General features: G+C 43.0%; 1 protein-coding gene across 1 annotated transcript in view; it reads left to right on the top strand.

Annotated features, from left to right (window-relative positions):
• Positions 1 to 11103: 11103 nt before the first annotated feature.
• WASHC1 (WASH complex subunit 1) overlaps positions 11104 to 24998 on the top strand; it is a 100160-nt gene continuing 86265 nt past the window's right edge. The window contains exon 1 of the mRNA XM_067536244.1: positions 11104 to 11176. The gene's annotated coding sequence lies outside the window, so the exon portion shown is untranslated. The remainder of the gene's footprint in view (positions 11177 to 24998) is intronic.

Raw genomic sequence — 24998 nt, 5'->3', positions numbered from 1 at the left:
CAGGTATCCAAGTGCCCTTGCAGCAAAATTGCAAGTCTTTCAGCTGCAGCAGTCTCCAAGATCTTTACATATATTAATTAACAAAGCCTCGTACAGTCTGGGAAGGAGGGAAATAGTGGTATCCTCCGGTTACAGCTAGGGAAACTGAGGTAAAGAGCGATTATATGACTTGTCCAAGGTCTCACAATGAGCAGTCTATGGCATGAAGCCCTGGACTCCTTACTCTTCATCTCCATTCTTTAAGCATTAGAACAAACTTTCTGTCTCTTCATGGGCTCAAATTGCTGCTGAGGAATAAATGGACACTTCACATCATATTGAACAGGAGCCAAAGAGATCACTTTCAGATGGGACAAAGAAACCAGCACAGAGTGAGGGAAAAGATGTTCCTGTTTGTTGATACATGTTACGCTGCCTCCAGCTGTCAGCTCCAGCTCTGCATCTTCCGCCCCCTACCCTCCCAAACTCCTGACAAGACTTGGGAAGAAAGAAATTGTTGTGTGTTTAAATGGAGGAATCTGAGAAAGAAGAGACAGATTTACTTTATCTCGTTCAGACCCCCCAGGATTAATCCTGGTCAGATTAGCAGACTCAAGGAGCACAAATTTGAATCTCCTCCCAACAGCACAAGGCAAGAAGCATGGATCCCTCCCACAACAATTCTACTCTTCCCTCGCTCATTTGTATTTCAAGCTGGGCTGGCGCAAAGGACAGCAATCACCACTGGGAAGAGAGCAGCATCTATAAATATTCTACACATCCCACAGCTGTTCCTGCACACAGTGGGGAAAGAACCCAGGAGCTTTGGCTCTGAAAAGACAGGCCTATCTCTTGAGCTAAAGGAAAACTTGCATTAGGTGTTGTAGTAGTAGTAGGATTTATATCATTTGTAGGCTGCAGCCAATAGATGGTGCTACGCACTGGAGCATGTCTGACATTCTGGCTATCAAAATCCAGTAAATTGCACATGTGCTTCCTTAGCCAGTGGTATAGACCTTATATATCCCTTCCCTAGAATAGGAAATGAGAGCTAACGGACAGGGTCTTTCTGCACCAAAGGATATAGTGAGCAGTGTAAACCAGGCTGAGCAAAGAAGTCCTACAGTTACAAATACTGAACTCAACACACAATGAGATGGAGAGAAAAGACCCACATCCCTGACAAATAAAAGGAACAGGAATTGATCTGACCTGCGCTCCTCCATCAATGCCAATAGCTGTAAGGTTACAGTAGTCTAAACATGCCTCTTCCTCTTTTTCCAGGCCATCATTTCAGACATCAGGACACACTGTTACAAAGGGAGCTTCCCCTTATTTGTCAGCATGCTAAATAATCAATAACCTTTATTAAAATTGATGCCAGAGGATGTGACAGATCTGCAGCAGTGTACATGTGGACACAGGAATCCTTAGTTAAATAGTACACAGTACTACAATACAGTACATACAATAGTAATAGTGGTGTGGACTGTCTGATGAAATCTCTCCCACTTGAACTGAAGGAGAAATCACCAGTAGCTGTCACTGGAGATCTACAAGCTCTGGAACCGGTCTGCTGCCATGCAGCAAAAAATAATGCACATATCGGTGTGAACATACCAAAAAAAAGGGGGGGGGGGTGGGGAGACAAAACCACATAAGGAGGAAGAAAATCAGACAGAAGGGGAATACCGAATGCTCAGGACTATTTCAAGGGAAGATAAAAAAGGCTGCCCTTTCACTCAATGGTCTTTTCATCCAAAGCATACTTTAACGGTCTAGTGAAATTCTCTTGAGTCATCTGCTTCCATTGAATCTGTACGCTGAAGGCATTTCAGGAGGTAGAAAGTGCAGTGAAAAAGAGAAAAAATTCCACTGGGTTTTTGGGTTGTTTTTTTTTAACTGCCTGTCACAACATACCCCGAACAAGCAAGAAAATGATACCTTTCACTAACTGATTGTCACTAATATCTACAGCAGACATGGGAACGTAAAACTGAGATCTGACGAAATGGAAACCTAAAACAGCCAGCCTGCAGGAACAACTAATCATATCAGCAAAGCCTCAGACAAGCACTGGAGAGACACTCTCACCATATCAAATAGTACAGGCAACCAAAGCACAGCCCTACATCATGTGACTTACTCTTCCCTGTAATTGTCTCAGTGCTGCAAACTGGGAGCCCTGGAGGCTGAAGTCCTCTTACCCACAGAATGACTATGGCATGGGCAGCAGCCATGCAAGCTTCTCTTCTGCACTGCCCTGCTAATATGCCTCAGCCTTGGTTTGTAGAGGTGAGAGGGGAGTTCATTTCCAAGGGTCAAACAGACCTGGACTTCTCCGCTGAGACTGCCAACAGAAAAACCAGCTAGTTCCAGTTGTGTATTTTATTTTGTTTAATGTACACTAATTAGAATATAATTATTAGTGATGATGGAGTCTCCCGTCACTTCAGCGGATGAGTAAACTCTAATATAACTAGATGTGACATGAGCAGAAAAGGGTTCAACACAATGAAACTGATATATGGTTACCATCAGCCATGAATGGTTGGGAAGGACTAATCACCATGCTACTGAATAGACCCTTTTGCAGTGATTGAAAAGGGAAAGTTAACGTTGTCACCCAAGGCAGACTGATTTTGCTGCTTGGGACTCACAGGGGAGCTGGTCTTTTTTTTCTGTAAATTTGAAATGTCAGCTAATCTTTCTCATGGGAAAATGCATCGTCTTTTTGGAGCAGTTCTAATGATCAGGAAGATCCCTCAGTCTGCTGTGAGGTGGGGTTCATAGGAAGATTTTTCTGAATCTCTCTCTAGTTGACAGCTTGATCCCCAGAGGTGCTGAGCAACCACAGCTCCTACTGAAGTCAGTGGGGTCAGGCTCTGTGTTTAAATGGAGCTGGTAAAAAAAAATGCGTTGAAACCATTTTTAAACAAATAATGGCTGTCTGACTGAAATGAAAACTTTCACAGAAAATTTCATTTGGGTCAAAATTTTCCAGAAACCAAAAATGTTGCATAAACTGAAAAAAAAAATTAAGATTCATTTTTTTGTTGAAAAACAAATTATCATGACAATTTGTTTTACAGGTTTTAAACTGCCTGCAAAACAAATAATTATCATTTTTCAACCAGCTTATGGGAATGCTTATGGGAACCGTTTTCACCTTGGTACAATGAGAAACAGGGCCTGTGAGAAGCCCTTGTGTTTCTACTGTTTGAATAAGATCTTTGTATGAGTGTTCTGTGTATGAGTGGCTTCTCTTCCACTGAACCTCTGCTTAACTGACCACAACAAAAACTAATTCAACACAATCCACTTCTACTCAACCCAGTGGCCAAATTCATTCTGGTGATGTAATTCCATTTAAATAACTTTAATGCAGTGTCTTTCACTCCCATCTGATCATGTGGCTCAGCCTGATCTAACGTGACTGAAAATAACTTGATATAACACAAGTTCACAACCCTTCTGCAAAACGACTCAATACAATCCAGGGGCACCAGTGAGGATGTGCCATGTAGCACCACACAAGCTAGTGAGACTGTGTCTCCAGTCACAGTGCAGTGAGAAGATGACTTCAGACCCACAGAGCTGGTGGAACGTGACATTTCTTTTCCCACGAGGCAGTGGTGACGTGGTCACGTATGCAATCGCTTTCACACCAGGAAAGTGTCAAAAGCCTGACTGCTGGAGATGTAAAAAGGATCAAAATAAACCGACTGAACTAAATTCTTTTATCTCCCATTCTGTGTAAGGAGGTTGGCTGGGCAGCACTCAGGAAAGAATGCTGGAGATCCTGGCTCTGTGTAGTGCTTACTGCTAATTAATATGCTGAGAAGGGCAGAGCGGCTGTTTATAACAAGAATAATAAATTACATTTCTTACAATTCCTTTCATACCAGAGTGCTTCATGTATTGTGTGATACGTAATTTCCCGCCATTGAAATACAGTCACCTCTGGGGTGGGAGGTTGGTAGTCAACACACTGCACAGCTGTGACAGGAGAAGAAATTTTAGGCCAGGAGCACCTGGGCAAACACCTATTCTTATAAAATACGCCATAAAATCATTTAGGCTGAGATGTTCAGACCTGCTAGAAGGATCTGAATGCTCAGTACACATTAATTTTAATGGAAACTGGGCATCTGAATCATTTAGGCAGCTTTGGGAATCTTAGTCTTAATGTCCATTCAGTACAGACAGGAGATCAGGCCATAAGGTCTCAGCTGAGAGATGCTCCCGCCCACCCCAGTAAACTGCCCAGGACTCCCTCTTTCTGCCTTGGAAGCATCCCTTGTTCCTGTGCCTAAGGGAATATAAGGGTTTGAAATCAGATGCTTAGACCACAAGCCTATCCCTTCCAGCTGGGTAGGAATTGAACAATCACTCCACTCTTACTTTTGGGATACTGGCACAAGATGCACTCAAGATCACGCTATGAGACTCCTCATGACTGCGGAGATATGATGAGAGTGAGAAGACAGCTATCCTTGAAGCTTGACTGATTTAAACTGATTCTGCTGTCTCAGAAGAAATGCTTTAGCAGGTGATGATGGACAGACATTCTTTCAGTCCCCAGAGACCTACTTGATGTGAACTCATTCCCATTCCTTTTAGACTCTATAAATCTGCTTAATGGACAGGAGGTCTTGATTCCTTTAGATTTTTTTTTTTTTTTTAATTTTTATATTTTTGAGGGGGTGTATGTGTATGTGTTTCACATTTAGTTCCTTCAGTTTATCTGGATGCAGAATTTGAAGGGGAAACTGTTTCTTCACCTGGCTTTTCACAGCTCCATCTTGTGGTGTGTGACCAGGGGATAGCTGGAGCAGGGGGGTCCTTTGAGGGTTAGCTCAGGTTTGATTCTGCATGCAGTGGAAAAATCAAGGCCACAACACAAGAAAAGAGGAAAGTCTGAGAAGAGCAGGTGCAAATTGAGGCTCATCCAGTCTGTTTCAGTCAGGTGGAAATATTTATTTTTGCAACAAGTGGGTGCGTGCATGCATACATGCTGGGTCTGTCGTGTATCCACAGCCTGCAATGGTCAGGTACTGCCCTTCCCCCTCTAAACACAGCACCCTGTATCCAGGGGAAAGTGATCTATGACAGTCAAATTCAGGGTGACTCCAGTGCAAACAGAATGTGACAGGTTTTCATTACAGTCACTAGATTTACTTCACTGAGATGAAACAGGAGCACTGTGCAATGACCTGCAGCTGTGCTACTGCAGGCTGTGATCACATCATATCTTATTAGCTAAGTGGGTCAGCATTGGTCAGTATTTAGATGGGAGACCGGAAAAGTTAGGTTGGTGCTGCAGTAGATGGCACTCTTCCCTCAGAGTCTGTATTGAGCCAGTGCCCTGGAATGGTGCTAGAAGTCACTATGCTGCTGGAGATGCTCTTTCAGACAAGATATAAAGCCAAGGGACTAGCCACTTGCAGTCATTAAAGACCCCAGTAGGATTTATTTATTTATTTACTTTTTGCAAGACTGATTGTTTTAGTCACATTCTACCTTGGGTAATTATATTAAGCTAGATCCCGGTTGCTGTAATTCTGCCTAGCTCCACGGAAGTCAACGTACCCAGCTGAGGATCGGGCTCTGTTCTGCTCTTGCATTGCAGTTTCAGTTGGCGGAGTTTAGTCTTCAGTTCCCCAACTTACTGTTGTGTAGTATTGCTTGCCCAAAGAAGCTTCAGTGTTTTACCCCAGAGGTAGTCATTTCAGTGGTGGGTGAGTGATCACAGTCACTGAAAAGTATTTTGGGGGTTGTTCAGATGTAAGGCGGGGTTTATAAATGTAATTATCATTAATCATTTATCTTGGAAGAAAGTACTATCTTTTATCCAGGGTGCAAGGGGAATTCCATCTCCATGGCTATCATTTCTTTTCTTTAACTTGTTATTAAGGCAAAGTTACAATAAGACATTAACATACTACACTGTACCTTACTTATTACTTAATCAGGATCAGGTTAATAACCTGGCTAACGATTCTGGCTTACTGGCTGGGGAGCCCTCCTCTTCTGAGTATGCTAAAAAGGGTGACCAAACTTCTAAACTCCCATCCTCTTTCCGGTGCTTCTCTTCTGTACATACTTAGTGTGAAAGTTTTTTCCATTACAAAGACAGTCAATATTTCACTGTACCACAGTTTCACAGGAGGAGTCACATTTTTCCAATAGTGTGCGATACAAAGTCTTCTGAACAATAAAAAAAATGAATTTGGTGTTCTGTTTAAAATGTAGATAGTTTACTAGAGCATTAAACAAGTCAGTGGAGGAAGCCAGTATTTTGTCATAAGATGACACTCTTTAACAATTTCCTTCCAAAACTATGTAATTACTTGCACATGTGATAGTTGTTTCCAGGCTGTTCCCTATTCCTGCAATCCCTCCAACAAAGTGCCTCCCTAATAACAAAAATATGATAGATCTTAATTGGAATCAAATGCCATTTATATAGTAAATTATAAAATGTTTCTTTATGAGATACACAAATTGAAGATATATATCCCCTTTCCTATTTAGAGACCCACTCATCCAGATTAATTTCTTTGTCCAAATCTCTCTTCCATCTTTTCAGCTCGGTTTTTTTCTTATCAACACCTTCTTTGACTAAAAATTGCATATATCTTAGAAAATTAAACCTTTTGTTTCAGCTTGCTCCTGGGTTAACTCCTCAAATGTGGTTAAAGATCTAGATAGAGCCATCATGTATCCAGATCTCACAATAAAATGTTTGTTTTATAAATATTGAAAATACGTGATCTTTATATTATTTCCATTATCACATATTTCTTGGTATGATTTCAAATCAGGACTCAGCAACAGCTGGCCAAATTAAGTAATCTCAGCTCTTTCCTACAAGCGCTGTCACTTTGATATTTCCTAGGGATAAATTCCTGATTATTAATGAAAGTAAAGTAACCATGGAAAAGGGCCTCAGTGACAGGAATTTTAAGAGATTGTCCAAAGTTGTCCAGGTGGTCTGGATGAATGGGGGATTTTTTATTTTTGGTGACCTACATTTCTTTTTAATCCAACAATTACTATGAATAGCATATTTGGGCTCCAGTTTTGTTCCAGTTTTATCCAGTGTTTGGATGGTCTATTGTTAACCCAATCATCACACCTTTTAATTGTGATGCATAATAATAATAACCCAAATTAGGGAAAGTTAATCCCCACCCCACTTTGTAGGCTTAAACAAATTGTATCCAATTAAATATCCTCTGAACTCTCTCTGTGACTCTCAAAGATTATGTTTCTACTGAGGAAAAATGTCTCTCATAAACATGAGTTAAAGAGGTGGTGGAATAAGTATTTTTTTAGCCACTTGTACTACAGTCTTAGTGCAGGGTATGAATGTCAGGTTCTCTTGGCCCCTCTGATAAACATTAAGGCACTAGTAGTGGTGACTAATGAGAGCTGAACAGGATTGCACTTTATCAGCTCCCAGGCTGTGCACATCCAAGCCCACCAGCAGGTGGGGGAGTCAGGGTCTTACAGAACAAAGAATGGTACCTGGCAGCAGTGATACACAGGGGGAACAGAATGCACTTCACTGTGATCTTATTGGGTCTTTGGTAGCTGATCCATGGAGATGGGCACCACATAGGATAATGCACATGAGGAAAAGGGCCACAGGACAATGGACCTTTGAGACATCAGCGCTGCAGAGCTGGGCCCCATGTTCCCTCAGTACAAGGAGGAGGTTGGTAAAGGCAGAGAAGCAATGAGTGACCAAGGAAGGCACGACGAGTCTGTGGCAGAGACTGCTCCTGGGCCCCAGCGACTACCACTCTAACCCCTGGTTAGGGATTTGCTGGTTTGAAGCTTGGGGGGCCCAGGGAGCAGTCTCTGCCATGGACTCGCCTTGCTCATTGCACGTTACTCATCTCATCTCTGCCCTAACCACCTCTCTCCCTGTGCTAAAGGGCCCTGAGGCCCGACTCTGTAGGAAGGATTTTATTTGTAGCCCCTGTAATTAATATCCAGGAGCAATTGGTTTTGATCGAATCGAACTGAAGGGTGGATACAAAACACCTCCGAGCAGACAGCACACATTCCCAAAAAAACCAACCAACCAATCAAGAGGCCTTCATAAGATGAACAGGAAGAATTTATTGTTCTGTTCCTTAGGAAATTAAATAATAGAACCACTGAGACACAGAGGAAACGGCTAACGTTGCACTCACACTTACAGCCTCACGCTATGCCAACTGGTTCTGAGAGACAATCCAGCCCTGGCCAAAAAGAATGGGGGAAATTCTACACTTGGGCTGGGGTTTTCTTAGATTTGGGCATTCCTACCCACAGCCCCGGTAGTCATAGGATTGTATCTTTCTGCTTCTTCAGAGGAGAAGATAATAGTTTGGTCCACCCCATTCCCCAATAACCAAGATCTGATATCCAAAACTTCTGGAAGGATTTCAGTAACTAAAATAGCTCCTTCCCGGCTTCTGGCAACTAAAACACCGTGCTGGGCGGAAGGTGAAACTGAGAAGCTGGCAAGCAGAGAAGGAGCGATGGGTGTTTGAGCGCTATACAAAGCACTCAAAGCAAAGAATAATACAAATCAAAGTGATCCAAAGTGTGTCAGGCACTGTGCAGGCAAAGAAGGCCAATCTATTCTCAGAATGGGCCCCTACATCCACATTTTGGTCTCTACCTAACTGGCAAGTGCTGAGCACCCAGAACAGATGAACAGACTCATTTGGGTGCCTAAGTATGAATTTAGGAGCAGGCACCTTTTTTTGAAAACCTTTGCCACTCTCTCTTCCCTGAAGGTCTTACAATCTAAAGCAGTCAATAATATTTTTTCATCCCATGATTCCAATCTTTGGTGTCTTTATATGGTGGAGGTATTTGGAGTTCCATTGGCCAGGACAGAAGTGGGAGACATCTCCACTATATTCCACCTGCTCAATCCACCTTTAGCCTGCAGTAGCTCTGGAATCCATGGCAGCTTTGGCATGGTACTGGAACCAGAATAGGAACTGCTTTTTCATTTACCCTTCAGAGGGTGGTTGGCCTTAGACAAATTTAAAATCTTTTGGCCTTGCTGGCCATGCACTGTGCTAAGAGATAGGGAAAAGGGGATCTGGAAGACAGACTGACAGGGGAGCCAGGGGAATAAAAAGCAAGGGACAAAGGGTGAGGGAAGTGAGAGAATGAAAAGGAGAGTGCCCAAGAGAGAGAAATGAAGGGTTTTCATGTGCTCTGGATGTTTCATATTCTGTCCTGATAGCTGAATAAACTGGGGATGCCCTTGCACCATCCCAAGAATTAGCAAGAAGCACCCCAGTGACAGAGAGAAGATAACAAGGGAATTGTTAATAATGGAAGGGGACAGAGGACAGGTGAAGGACAAAAGGCAATAGGGAAGTGTAGAAGGTTTTAGATTTCAAATTAGAACGTGTCTGGAGTTTGATCCAAAAGGTCCTCTGCTTGATATTCCAGTGATGTCCAGGGAAGGTATAAAAATAGAATAGGACATCAGGTAATTGTGAACCTCTGAAACCAAATAATCCCAGCACATCTGAGAACAGAAACTCTCCACATCACCCTGGGATCGCCAGAAAACAATGCTGCGCTGGCATCAAAGAACTAAGAGCTCAACACCCTTGGAAGGTAATTCCCTGATACCATCTGGCCCAAGAATGGCACGTTTCGGTACCCAAATGACATCATGCAAGCGCTGAGCTTCGTCTACAGGAGGCTTTGTGGCTCCTGAAAGGCTGCCCATCTTGGAGATGCAGCAGATCTGATCAGTGACTAGAGATTAATTACCAGCTTGGCATCTCAGCTCCCATTTTCGGTTGTTGTTTTTGTTTTTAATTAACCCAACCTTCTGAGGGAGAGAGCTGAGCCCAGACAGCCTTCTATTTAACTCCCTTCATGAAAAAAATTGCTAATGGACAGTGCCAGGGCTGGAGAGATTATTGGATCCTTTACATGAATTCACCAACATAAATCATTCTGCAGAAACTCATTTGTCTTAACAAGTTCTTGCATCAATGTTCTCTTTATTATCTCATCTTAGAAAGCCTGGCAGGCTCTTTCTAGACTCTCAGTCTTTTAAAGGAGAGGGCAGAATGAAGAGAACTGATTAAGCATACTAAAAAAATCACATGTACTAGTGCACAAGTGCTCTCACATTGTCTTTCTGTGTGTGTCTCTTTCTCACATACTTTCTTTCTCTGCTGGGTCCAACTGCAAATCCAGATTGTACTATCATTCTCTGTGAATATTCCTAGTGATTTAAATGGGAACACTTATGGCATAAAGCACTAACATGAGTAAGGATATCACAGTCTAGCCCAGAAGGTGAAATACGTAGCAAAATAAATGTTTTCTCTTTTGCTTGTTTAGGATGTATACAGACTGGCTCAGTGTTTTCTCTTAAAAATGGTCTCTTCCCTCCACCACCACCTGCTTGTTTTTATTAGAAATATCAGCTCCTCATTACGCCCTTTGCTGAAGGATCTTGACAGCTTTTTATTTTTAGAGGCCCTGAATAAAGATATCACCCGAGGCTGCGAGTCACCCCCTGCTGTGTAAAATGATCTCATCCTTTCAGTGGGGGGAGCTGCACTTCAGGTGTGACATCACTAATCAGATTCTCCAATGCTTTTACCAGAATGCTCCAGGAAATTGTGGGAAGTGAAGACTTGATGTTTGTAATGCAGAAAACAAGCAGAAGAAAATAAAAAACCCTTGGGGTGTGAGGGCAGGAGGGGGAAGCAGCAGTAGTATTTACACACCAGACAGGAGCACCAAACAGCAGAGCTTTTTTAAAGTTGCTTCACAATTCACTTTAAGCCTGTTCATAATGGAAATTGGAATGGGGCTGAGTTTCTAAATGGACAATGTTTTGTAGAACAGCCTCTATGGCAGCAGACTCTGCCCATTTGGTAGAAACTGCTGCTGTGCCAATTCACTGGTAGTGCCAAAACACGGCTGATGGATGACAGCTATGCCACTATGTTGGGATTTACAAACCCCACGGGGAGCTGCAAGGGTTAATGTGCTGCTGTGAGTCTATTTGGCCCCACCCACCAGAGGGTCTACAAAGGGAAGGGCCCAGGTGGTTGGGGACTGGTTGGAGGACAGGTCTGAGAGAAGCTGGATTGGAGTCTGGAAGCAGGCTAGGACTGACGTCTGAACAAGCTGCCTTGGAAGGATGGTAGGTTCTGACAGGGAAATATTTTGTGGTACCTGGGACTCTGCCAATGGTCAGCAATATAGACTGTTCACTACCAAATGCCTTCCCTCCTATTATTAACTGTTCATCCAGCAACTAAAAGTTTGTTTAAACCTGTGTCTGTTGCCAGGGTCCGTTAGAAAACCAAGGGCCTTGCCCTCCTCTCACTGACACCAATTTATGTGAAATCAGATTTATTGACTTCCATTGAATCAGATGCAGTAACTTCATGGGATTAAATCCTGATTTCCTCTAGGAGTAAGTGAGAAGAGAATCAGCCCAAGTGTGGCTGTTTTCAGTTAATTCTGCATAAAATCTGGCTTGGAGTTTGGTTTGACTGCTGTTTGGAGGCTGGTTTAATCCAGCCTTCCTTGAAAACCTTTACTAATTAATAAAAATTAAGCCTGGCTAAGAAAATCCAAGTGGATTTTTCAAAGCACAACAGCCTCTGATAAAGAAATGAATTTATACCCAGCAATCCAGTGTGGCAGAGTGACAATTGGTCTTCCTACCAAAAATATTTCTGGCCTGTGTCCAGCTACGCATAGAATTGCTAAGATCCCTCCACCAGTGTAATTGTGAGCTGGGGATCGATGGAGCAATTGCCTGTAATTACAGGGGTGAGTGGATTCTGTGTCAGTTTAAAGTAGGTGAATAGAAGCTAGGAATATTACAGGTGCATGGGCACGGTCCCATTAAGCAGCATTCCAATCTTGGGAAATAGGCCAGAAATATCCTTGGTAGATGAATTTGGTATTAACTAGATTATCTAGTGGATGAACCTATTCTAACTCGGTGCTACCAGAAACCATCAGGCTGAGAAGACAAAGAACAGACTGTATTGCTGGATGGAAAGCAGCTCCCTGGATAAGCAAATATTAAAAGGGGTGGAGGGAGGGGGAAGGGAGAAGGTCAGTAACTAGTAAGCAGCCCACACTCCTCATCCTGATGGGCAGAATAAAATTGAGATGTCACTTTTCCAGATTCATACCAAGTTCTCTTTTATCCAAGTTCGTATATATGAAGCTAAAAAGCCTTTTCTGATGCATTTGGGAAATTTTTTTTTTATAATTTATATGGATTTTGGTGCTTAGGAAAGTGAAAGATTAAGCACTAGCTAGAGCCAGGCAGAGCACAAGCAAGCTTCCCACATGCCGTTCTGCCAACTTCTACCTGTAGCACTTCAGATAATCTAATCCTGAGCTACCCTGCAGCTCTGCCAATGCACCAGAATCCTGCTAATGCACCATGCTATGCTAGTCCCATCCTGGTCACCCACGCAATTCTGCCAACATATCAGAATCCTGGCCTGTGCCATTCCAGTCTTGGTTCTCCACACAGCATTACCAATGCATCTCAGTCCTGACTTTCAGCACTTTCTCTTCCTGTTTTGGTGCCCCCCGCCCCTCCCCCAAAAAACAAAACAAAACCCCCACATTCAAAACTCTGAGTTCATCTCAGTGCTGTCCTGCAATGCTACCTTGCTAATTCGATTCTGGATTTCTTGGAGCATTGGAGCACAGACTTCCAGTCCTGCTAGACTTTGTTTGCAATGTACAGAAATACTCACCAGGGAACAGACCGAGATTCCCAAAGTCTCTTTGGTTCAAACTCAAGGCAGACGCTCAATGAGGCCTGTAGAAGTGAATAGCTAATGCATGAATTTACTGTACCCCAAAGCTCTCTCTAGCTATCAGAGGGTAATGGGAGCAGTGAGAGAGATGACTGCTGGAGATAAACAAAGCATGCCCCACTTTCATTTTAAATGGGTTACACACACACCATTACTGTGTTAACACCATCTCCAGTGCATGATCTGAATGCTTCTTTAAGGCTTATATTCAAACAAATATGTGGCTGCTTAGGATTTCAAATGGGTCATTATATAGCACACCAGAACTTCACTGGAGTGGTAGGGAATGGAACTAGATCCTCTTGCTCCAGAGATCCCTACCATTGAAGCTAAAGGAGAATCTCCACAAGCAGTTAGTATAGATTCTGGGACATGCAGTTGCACAGTGCTGTTTCCATCCAGTAGAGGGAAGTTGTTGACATACACGCTAGTCAGTATTTTACATTCTGTGCCATCCCCTGCCCATGACAATCACACGTGAAAGCTAAAATCCAATCCTCCCCTTCTACCATAGGCTGCCTGTTCAAAAGGAGAGTTCATGCCACATAGCAGGATGCCTGTTTTTATAGTAAAGCTTCTTCTGAGACTCTCTGAGAAGCTCTCTCAATAGCGATTCCTGAGTCTGGTAATTTTGTAGCAAAGATCTGTAAGCAGGGCACGGTGTTGATTTTGATGGATTAGTAATGACATATTTTAACAAGTCAGTGAAATGTTAGCCCTTTTAAAATCCATTTTGTGAGATGGGGCATTCCCCATCTGCTTTTTCTTACTGTTGTTGGCTTGTTAATTCAATGTGTTTCTAAATCCCGTGATCATTCTGATGTGAAGCTCAGGTATTTGTGATGTGAAGCACATTTAGCCTATATGTCTAAATCTGCTCACTCGTACGGATGTACATATGTGGGCGTGTGCGTACTTTCATGTGCCTCTCATACACAAGATTTTATACCCTCCATACACAGTCAGAGGACTTTACCCTCCCATTTGCACACATGTACACACACTAACGTACACTCATGTGTGACTAATGTCCCACACGCAGGTATGCCTGACTTTACACAGACACACATCCATATTCCTGCTCAACTTTACACTCCCAGCCTTTCCACAGGAATCCATCTGGGCTATGGCAATGGAATTCTCTATGAAAAATGAATGTGTTGTCCTAAATTGTGCTGCAAGCGCCTCACAATAGAGCCGGGATAGTGTACATGCCACTGCCACCATGCTCACTTCTGTCACCAAGACAATGTGGGCAGCACAGCATTTAGCTTATAATGAACAGTCTGTTTGCGACTGCCTCTGCCGCTGGAAGGGCTGCAAGCTTCCTGTTTTTTACCAGTGCCTTTTTAAATAAAGGGCAAATAAGAATGGAGATGTCTTGGGAAACTGGCCCCCTTTCTGTTGCTTGGCTGTCAGATGCCACCAGCAATGCCAGTGGCTACTCAAGCTGTTGTCCACCTGAGAAAGTCCAAAACCATAGCAAATGAAAGAAAGCATTAGTGACACTAGCTAATGAAGGATAGATGTGAGGGCCCAAACCTGTGAGGCCTCCTCTTGCGACGGGAGAGTTGAGGACATGCAGTACTTCACAGGGTCAATGCTGAGAGAAAGAAAAAGACTCTAGCAATATCCAAGGCACACTTTACAACTCAAAGTGAATGTGAAGATGGCTTCTTGTTCCCATTCCAAAGCTCTTCCTTGCCACCCTTGCTATTACTGAGACCATGCCAGAGCAAGGAAATCCCCACTGAATGAATTCCTGCCTGTGTGAAAAGGCTTTTAATTAAGTTGCAGAGGAATTTCCATAACACACATCTCTCCCATGTGAGATAGAGAGAATATGGCACAGGTTTATGTAAGAGCCGTGGGACCTGCCCATGCACCCGGCACGTAATGAAAAACCTGGCAGAGATGGCATTAGCTCTATGAGAATGGCAGGTTATGAGAAGAGCCCCCGTCCAAGGGGTAAATAACAGTTCACGGCTAATCACGCTGAGCTAATAAAATGTGTCACAGCATCAATGCTATATCATAAACAGGAGAGGCAGGAGGTGGCGTGTTCTACTTATTACTGGAAATGCAAACCGCAATCCAGAATCCGATAAGCCATGCATATCAGTCACACAAGATCTCTCCTTGACTAAGGCAGGGAAGGATGCGACGATGCAATTCTTTGAGATTGCGTGCGTGACTCAATGCTGCATGTGCTGGTGTGCTTGTACCAAGGAGAGGGGATGGAGGCAGTCATTCATTGCATGGCTTTGCATTTGATTTTGGGTGCATCCCTGTGGCTAAGGAGGAACTGAAGCTCGCCAGGCTGTGGCTATTGGAGAATGCGGACTGTCAACTTGTTCACATGCACTGCTGTGATAATTACTTTCTGCTTCTGTAACTCTCTCGCAGCGTCTAACTCTGTGGGGGGCTTTCCCTTTTACTCGTGCAAGAAAAATGATTTCAGTGTGTTGCATGCTCTAGCCAGGCTATCTCCAGTCAGGCCAGATTGAAACAGCAGAGCTGATGTGACTTTAAGCTATTCCCATCCTGCTACACATTGTCTCCTTTGACCTCCTGTTGGCTCACTGTCATAGGTAACAAATCAGGCCATCATTATTCCAACTCTTATTCAGTGAAGTTCCGTGCTCTTTAGTGCAAGCCCTGGCTGCAATCAGTAAATCCTGCTGGACATATGTATAACATGTATTCATAGTCCTGAAGTACAAAAAAGTATGCTGCTTTATACCTAAAATTGTATACCCTCCTTTTAAACCCAAATTTACATCCACTCCACACCAATCCTTTCTTTGTTGTATCTGATTGACATCAGAAATGATCAGTCATGAACGGATGCTATGATCTTTGGGCCAAATTCTAACATCCTCATTTAGGCAAAAATCCTACTAACATTAATCCACTCAGGGAGTGAGTCAGGACTTCAGGATTTGGCTCAATGTTCTTCATACTATAGAAATTAATCATATAACATTGGAAGCTTTTTGTAATTCTTTTGTGTATTGTCCTCAGCTAGGTCCTTCTCTCATCTCATGGACCTTGGTTGTCATGTTGAGGGATGCTGGAGGAAAAGTTCAAATACTTGCCAGGATATTTAAATATGAGTACATGTGTGCACTAATTGATTCATAGACTTCTAGTTTGATCGCTTGTATAACGCAGGCGATAGAACTTCCACAAAATTATTTCTAGGGTGTATCTTTTAGAAAAACATTCAATCTTGATTAAAAAATTGCCACTGATGGAAAATCTGCCATGCCCTTCATAAATTGTTCCACTGGTTAATTACCATCACTGTTAATATGTCACACCTTATTTCTAATGTCTGAATTTGTCTAGTGCTTTTACTCCTGAAGGATCCCAAAGCACTTCATAAAAGATAATACAGTACACATACAGCCACCTCTGGTGTGAAACATGACAAGTGAGTAACAACCCACAGCAATGTTACAGTTTAACAATGGCCTGATTCTTCACTGCTTTGTGCCTTGTTTTGTCATTTAACCCTGTGCAAACGTGTTGTAAAATGCTTTTCTGCTGATTTGGTAGCATTTCACACCCATTTTGCACTCATTTCACATAAGTATAAGTGACTCCACAAGAGGCAAGGCAGTGAGGAATCGGATGCATTTTTACCAAGTTCAAACTGCAGGGGAATATAATTACAACAGGGTAACAGTGCCTGTCCCTATTGGAATTTGAACAGGGCACCAGAGCTAACACTCCTGCTCTCCAAATAGGTGTCACGGGAAGGGCTGCAATTGCTTAGGGTCTCTGTTCTATGTCACGTTGGAAAGACAGCATCTTGGTTCAATACTGATTCAGAAAGGAATGCCAACAACAGAATTTTCACTCCCCCAACACTCTGGGTTTTTCTTGAACATCTCTCGGATATATACCCTGATCAAGCCAAAATGGATTAGTCTATGAGATCTGACATGTTCCCAGCCTGAGGTGGTATGATCTGCTGAAATGCAGTAGGCATATACAAGTGTGCTCCCCCCTTAATTGGAGGCTTTGTTGGTTAGTGGGAGAAGCTAATGGCAGAGCCAGTACCAGTTAAGCCTTCATGTTAAATGTGTGTTGTTAATTATCTAACTTTTCACAGTGGTGGTTACCTAAGAAACCCCAGTAAAACTAAATTCAATTAAGAAAAAGAAGAAACACCTAGCAACTATTTAATGTATTATGAAGGTTACAAATGTAAAGAAACTGGAAGGTCACACATTTCATTGCTTCTGTAGGCCAAGCTCACTGCACATACCAGGGGCAGCAAACATCCTCTCTTACCTGCCACAAGCTCCCCATGTGCTACCCTCCCAACCCCCTCTATTCTGGGGACTCCCTGCAACCCCCCTTTCTTCCCTCATGCCTGGGGTTCTGTACGTCCTCCATTTCGCCCATTCCACGGAGCGCTGTGTGCCCTTCCATTCTCCCCGCTACTACACAACGCTCCGGCAGTGTATGCACCCTCATTCCCACCATACTGAGGTCCCTCATTCTGCTTCATACTACAGCCCTGCATTCCCCCACACCAGACCACTTGGAAGGGGCTCTCTGTGCCTCCATTCTCCTCCTCTCCTCCTATAGCAGGGGCTCCCTATTCTACCCACCCCTGCTCAATGCCAGGGGCTGCATCTGTCCCCATCCCTGTCTCTGTGATGGGGTTTACAGACCCCACACTAAGGCTAAGAGTGTGAAGGAGCCAAGAGGCCACTGCCCCTCAGTAGCTGCAGCGTATGCTCCAAATGGAGGACCTGCTTTCAAGGGGATTCTGACAGTCAAGCAAGCAAATAGCCTGCTGGGAGGAAGCCAGTTGGCAGCTTCTGGGACAGAGCGATCTATAGGAGAAGGGTCTGGACTGTGGGTCAGACCCAACTAGGAGGCCAAGAGCCTGACCCTTTTCCCTCCCCTGGGAGAATAACTGGGCACTGAGAAGCAAGCAGGCTACTCGAAATGCTGAGCCTGATTGGGAACTCTCTGCTAGGGAGGGGCAGATTGCTGAAGAGTGAGCAGGGAGATAGGAAGTGGCCCAGGAGAAGCTGGTCTGGCCTATTAGCAAGAGGAGACTGAGACACTCCTTCCCCCTTGGTCCCTGAGAGCCAATGGAGAGTGAGGGCCTGGGTCTCTCTACCTTCCCCACCATGCAGCTGGCTGGGAGAACCCAGGGAGCACTGGGAACAACAGACTGTAATTTGGCCGCCAGGCCCACGGACTGCCCAGCAGGGCCATCCAAGGACTTTGGAGACTGTTGAGCCATGGCCTGCCAGTCCCTAAGTGAAGCCTGCATTCCCTCGTCCCCCTAGGCCAGGGGTTCTCTGTGCCCCATTTTCCTCATCCCCCACTTCTCCCTCGCCCACTCTAGGCCTAGGGTCAGAGCCTACGGTTCACCTTATTCAGCTAACACAGGTTAAAATACAGCTTTTCCTGTCTACTCTAGCATTTTAAAATGTGTTAGTTAAAACACATTTTAAATATAAATCTTTTCTCCCAGTCTAGGCAAGATTTTAGAGATCCTAGCCCTGATTCACCACTCTGATACTCCAGTTGTATGCCACTGATGGAGTTACCCTGCTATAAAGCTGGAGTAATGCAGTGGTCTGTAAGAGAGAGTGCCATTGCTTCCTACATCGACATTGGCTTCCTTTTAGTATTGCAAAAAACACCTTGAAATGGGGAAGGACTGGCTTTAGGACTGGGAGCTTTCATACAATTTTTAAGAGAAGCAGCTGCAGAAAAGCTGTCTGGATGAAGCATGCTGATTTTTCTGTAGTGTTGGTGTGCTATGCTGATGAGTCATAAACTGCAGTTTGTGATCGCCATCGATACAGTGCTAGGCACTGTACATGCATAAAACAAAAAGATGGTCCTTGCCCTAAAAGAGCTAACACACATCCCTGTTCAAATGCATGTATGCTGATCAATATATTAGATTAGGATACTGTGTCAACTCATTTTCACCTCCTAGCACAATAGGATTCTGATTGTGCTCCTAGGTGCTACTACAATGCAAGTAATAAATAATAATAACCTGAATTCCTGAACTTCCTAGCCATGTGGAAGCCATGACAACTAGGAATATAAAGGTGGGATAATATTTCCAAAGTGAGCAAGTGTGATGTGGTAGGTGTCTCTGAGTCCAGCTTGTATAAAGAGGGAAACCATAGCTCCTATCTTAGCAGAAATGAAGAGCCAGCAGATGACAATGCAGCTCCGTAGGGGGCTCAGAGGGAGAGACCAAACCATTCCTTCTTGAGTAGTGCAGAAGAATTCTTGGGAAAATCTTGAGAACAATTGACTGACATCTTAAGTGACTGGTTGAGAAGATGTACAGAGAGGTTGGTAAATTAGCAACTAACTTGAATTGACCAGCTCTGATAATGCTGCAGATTTTAGTCCCACAAAGAACACAGAGCCACAGTCTGATGTCAGAAACAGCTATGCACTTTATTGAAGTCATTCCAGATTTATACTGGAGTGAAACAGAATTTTGCCCTCAGAGTTATGGTGCTGGTACAAGCCACACTTTACCTTAGTGCAATATGTCTACACTAAGGGGTTGCGTTAGAGTAGCTACACTAATGCAAAATCCCTCAGGGTAGACAAGCCTTTAGTATGTGGAATGGGGACAGCTGAGAATGTGAACTGGGTAGAGTGCAACAAAGGAAAAAGAGAAGAAAAGAAATTCCTCGGGTCCTTTGCAGGTTCAGAGGAAGGTTAGAGATCCGGCATATCTGGATATCAGCATGGACACGCAGGATAAATTAGAGAGAAATCCAGATACACCATCACTATGGGGAAGAGGGATATAGGCAATTTATTGATGTCCAACTGGAACTGGATTTGCAAATTAAAAATCAAGCAATGGAACTCAAAAACAGTTGAGAAGCATCTGAACTGCCTATGGAGCTCAGCAGAGACAGAAGTAGTCTCCTATGATGGGGGCAGAAGAAATAAAAGAGGAAACCAGATTTGGTTCCATAATTACAGGAGAAAGAAGGATAAATCTGAAAAAAAAAAATGGAGATGGGCCCTGTATTGGAATAAATGTAATGGGAATGGGTTCCTCTTGCCCCGCAGGACCAAACCCACATTTACCCATAAGGCTTATCTGAGAAGGTACCATGAGGACTATCCCATTTGAGCAGGATAATGTGAGCCACTTTGAAGGTGCACCTGCTAAAGGACTCCACAGGGACAGAAAGCAGCAGAACTAGATAGTAACATCTTTTCTACGGGAAAGCTCAGAACTTGAAAAACAAAAATATTTTAAAAAATAAATAAATCCTGAAATGCATCACGGCCCTAATGCTGCAAGAGAACCTAAAATCTGCAATGTTTTCATGCCTACAGTTTTCTCCTGTCCTTGAAAATAAAGCAGTTTTTCGTTCTCAGTGTTTCAGTGAGATACGTTTATAATCTGCCTCATAAAGATGATAAGCAACACCCCTGCTAGGTCCCTAGTCAAGGAGAGAAGCTCCCCCAGCCTCCTATGTGAAGCCACGGGGAAGAAGGAGCTCCATTTGGCTGTTAAATTCTTCCTTAGATGCTCACTGAGCCTCCTCAGAAGCAATTTTCCAACTGTTTATAACTTACTGTTTTCAAGACCTGGCTAGGAGACTATTCTGCATAGAGAATCAGCCCCCTGAGACGTCTTCAGATTTGGAGGATGTTATTCAGCCATTTTGAGTTACTGATAAGCAAGTAAAACAAAAAATCTTTTTTTAATTTATATAGAAAATTTTTTCGGGTGGCGGTGGGTGTTGTCCCTTTTTCTTCTCAAAATCAGATAAAGGGCTTTTTTCCTCAAACTTCCAAAAAAAATGTCCCTCTCCAACGAGACCAATCATGGAACATTTCAGTCTCACCTAAGAAAGTTATAAAGATATGTGAAAACAGGGGATAAGCAATGAACATTATCTTAGATTTTGCTACCCGCAAAAGCTATAACAATAATATCTGAATATGCACCAGAAAAATGGTTCACACACACTAGGTAAAGAACATAAAGGTATTACCAAATGTGCGAAAAAATAAGTTTTTATGAGCCTACAGAAACAAACCTCCTACAGCCCTAAATTATAATACCATAAAAATGTTACAAACCTATTACACAAAGAATCAAAATGTTGCTTAATGGCTTTTTCATTGTTCACTGTTATTTCTGTGATGCATTGCTATCCATTGCTATTGTCAGCACTCAAGAGAAAATGTCATTGAAACCAATGTATGCGGGTATGTTTGTGTATGTGAATACACACACGTGTGCACACACACAATCTGGGGCAGATCCTCAGCTGGTGTAAACTGGCCTAGTTCCATTCAAGTCGATGAAGCTGTGCTGTTTTATACCAGCTGTAGATCTGCTTTTCTGTCTAAAAATAGAAACTAAATATTGTGTCACTTTGATCTTGGTCTTAAACAAACACTAATGTACATTCAAACACATTCTCACACACGTGGATGCATGCCCACTCATGCACACACACAATTACCTTACTAATTAACAATACATTTATGCTGCTTCCTTTACTGGAGCTTTTAAGAATACTTAGCTCTTATCTAGTGTTTTTCATCTCTAGGTCTTCAAGTGCTTTACAGAGGAAAAGAAGTGTAATTATACCCATAAATAGGTGAAGTGATTTGTTTCCAAAGTAGGTCATTGGCAGAACTGGGAATAAACCTAGATCTCTTGATTACCAGTCCAGTACCTGGTTGCTGACCACATTGCCTCCCAAACTGAGCCACGCCGCAGAATAAAGCCAATAGCCAATATTCACATCTTCCTATCCAGGATTTAGCTGAGCAAACAACAAAACCATATCTAGAATGCTATAAACATAGCTTGTGTTAGGATACAGATCTTTTTGGAGAAAAAATAAATATTTTCCAGAGTTCGTATGAAAGAAATTGGAGGAACCCTCCCCCACCCCCATTTCAGGCTCATTTTAATATGACTTCATAAGTGATTCCTTCCCCTTTTGCTTATTGTTCTTCATAGTCTTCTACAGCCATGGATCACAGGTGACTGGTAATTTTATAACAGATTAAATATTTTCCCATCTGTTGCACAAAGCACATTTCTGACTTTCTATAGTGTTTTTTCTAAGGGGGAAATCACATAAGGTTTCTTACCACAGATAGAGAGAGAGAAATAAACCATAGCTGAACACAGAAGCAAAGAGAGAGAGAGCAACACAGCTAAGGAGACACACAGAAAATAACAGGCAAAACAGAGACAAATAATAAAACATGAAAAGCAAACTAAACAAGAAGCAGAAAGATTAAGATAGATAGACAGCAGAGTTCTTTTCAGACTTTCTTTCACACTAGGATTTCATGGTAGGCAAATACAATCAAAGGAGCAGGATCTGGATAGGCAAGGTGTGAAAGTCATTGCAATCTTGTGTGTGTGTGCGTGTGCGTGCATGCGCACATATGTCCATGTAGTTCTGAACCACTAGAAAGAAACTGAAATTAATAAAAGAGCAACCCCGCCTAGATGATGGTCTCATGAGCTGGCATGGTGCCAGGCTAGGAATACATTTCTGAGTGCTCTGACTGACTCCGATCAATAGCTCAGATAACTTTGCACACAGAGCATATGAAAACATGTAGTGTTTGCATAATGTAAATACCATCTCACATGCATCCATAAACTGTATCTCTAAGTTGTATAAACAAAGATTGATATTATACAAATACAATTATTTATAAAGAGTATGTGTGTGTGAGAGAGAGAGAGAGAGAGAGAATGAAGGCTAATGAAGCTGATTTTAACTCTCAAAAAACCTGAACACTGGAATATCAGTTATTTGTGCCAACTACTAGAGTAGGAATCTCAGCAGAGTGAGTGACCTTCCATACCACATTTGCTTCAATGCACAGGTACAGCAAAGAGGGTTACATGAATGGAGTGGCTGACCAAATGGTACCAATACCTGGCATTGATGTATTGTGCTTCTGGCTGGAATTTACACAGTACCATAAGCAGTCATTGATGCAATGTCCTTCAGGCCAACATTATCCATGGTTCTGTTAGCTGGACCTTGGCCTTCTGGTCAGTATTTTGTGCAACACCATTAGCAGGAATTGATATCCTGATCTTCTGGCTGGTATTTTGTGTGGCTCATTACTGGTCACTGAGACACTGTCTTTCTAGCACGAATTCCCAATGGTTTTGTGAATAGACACATTCACCCGTTCACTTTCACCATTCCCAAGCAATAAGGAATTAAGCCTTTTGGTTGCTGTGGGATGACACTCAAAATATTGCCCTATGAGTCCACTCCTCCTAAAGATGGAAAGTAAAGAAAATGTGCCCCTAACCCTGGGTCTGCATGGGGAAGTGACACCAAAAGGGCCAAACCAACAAAAAGTTCAGATAGATGCAGGAAGGCACTGAGCACACTATCCACGTGATCAGAGAGCATCCAACTGGCTGTGAGAAAACATGCAGCTGAGTGAAATCCAAACCAAAATAGTCAAAGCATGTCTGCATCCTTTGCCCCTCTTTATTTGACCATTGGATGTTGCCTGGTATGTACTGTACCTTGGGCCATGGCCTCCCCTGTCCATAGGTCAGTACATCACTGTAACAGGCACAGATACATTGTCCTCCTTACTGGGGTTTCCTTTGACTTCATTTCTAGGCACTGACTAGCTGTCCCCCTGGGCAGGATTTCATATAGAGTCATTACTTGTAGTTGCTTCCCTGGGTATGTCTACACTGCAGTTAAAAACCTGTGGCTGGCACATGCCAGCTGACCCCGGCTCACGGGGCTTAGGCTTGCAGCTGTTTAGCTGCAGGATAGCCGTCGAGCTCCAGGACCCTGCAAAGTGGGAGGATCCCAGAGCTCAGGCTTCAGCCTGAGCCCCGACATCTACACCGCAATTAAATAACCCCTTAGCCTGAGCCCCACAAGCCCATGTCAGCTGGCATGGGCCAGGCATGAATATTTAATTGCAGTGCAGACATACCCCCGACTCCCTGGCTGGCACTTCCCACGGAGGCACGGATACTCTGTCATGTGCTAGCATTACTAAAGTACTAATGCCCAGTCCTGCCACTGGGATTTCTTTCCAGGCAATGACACTGTTGCTCTGGCAAGGGTTTTGTATAGCATCAATTCCACAAGTTCAGGTGCTGTCTCTGTGGCTGGGATTGCTCATGGCATCATTACTAGGCATTCAAACTCTATTCTTGCAGCTAGGATTTCATATGGTATTGTTCCTGGGCATGGATTCTTTGTCCCTGTAGCTGGTATTTCTCATGGTATTGTTATCAGCCATTAATTCCTATCCCTTTGTCTGGGATTATACATGGCATCATTACCAGACACTGATGCAGATTTTACATGATCATTCAATTCATATCATACTGTAGTGTTTTGGAACCACTATGGATATACCTTAAAATGGGATATAGCTGCAAATAGTTTATTTTAATTTTCCTCCCTCTTGGGCTATTTAGTCAAATTAAATGTTGTTCTTAAAACATCTGTGGGCTTGTCTGCATTGGGGCTTTAGCCATTAATGCAAACCTCTACCATCTGAAGCCAGGGTGAGCCACACCGCTGCAGGGCACTTCTTACAAAACTACTATAGAGTTTGCACTGAGGCAATACCAGTGCAGCTAAACTAGTGGCTAAAACCCCAATGTAGTCAAGCCCCGAGACGGTTAGTGCACCCAAAAATGAAATCCGTGGGGATCTGGGGTGTTCAAGGAATGCAAGATCACTGCAGTATTCTTATTGTTTTTACTGGTGCAATGCGCAAATATGGCAAAATATGTTAATAGTAATAGCAAACCCATAATATTTACAGGAACTCTTAATTGAAATCAGTGGGATTTTGTCTAATGCCTTTACCCTGGAGATAATCCATAGAATAGAACATTAATGCATAGTTAAAAAGAAAAATTATGGAAAACAGCACCTCCGCATATGCAATAGCTTCATTTTAAAGTTACATAATTGGGCTTTTAAAATTAAACAAAAAATATAGCAAATGGCCTCAGTCCATAGCAAAGACTAAGTTACTGTAACATCTAGCTCTCTCAAATCATGCCTTCTGTATTACAGGGTAAGGGAAAACTACCGATCTGAAACAAACCAACAAAAAATAAAATAAAACTGGTTTCAGCCCAGTGCAAATCCA

This window comes from Emydura macquarii, unplaced genomic scaffold, assembly GCF_026122565.2.
Source record: "Emydura macquarii macquarii isolate MOO-44397 ecotype Brisbane River unplaced genomic scaffold, CSIRO-AGI_Emac_v2 contig_3530, whole genome shotgun sequence".
NCBI classification, from domain to species: domain Eukaryota; kingdom Metazoa; phylum Chordata; order Testudines; family Chelidae; genus Emydura; species Emydura macquarii.
The sequence above is the reverse complement of the archived record's forward strand: the minus strand, read 5'-3'. Positions and strand labels throughout refer to the sequence as shown.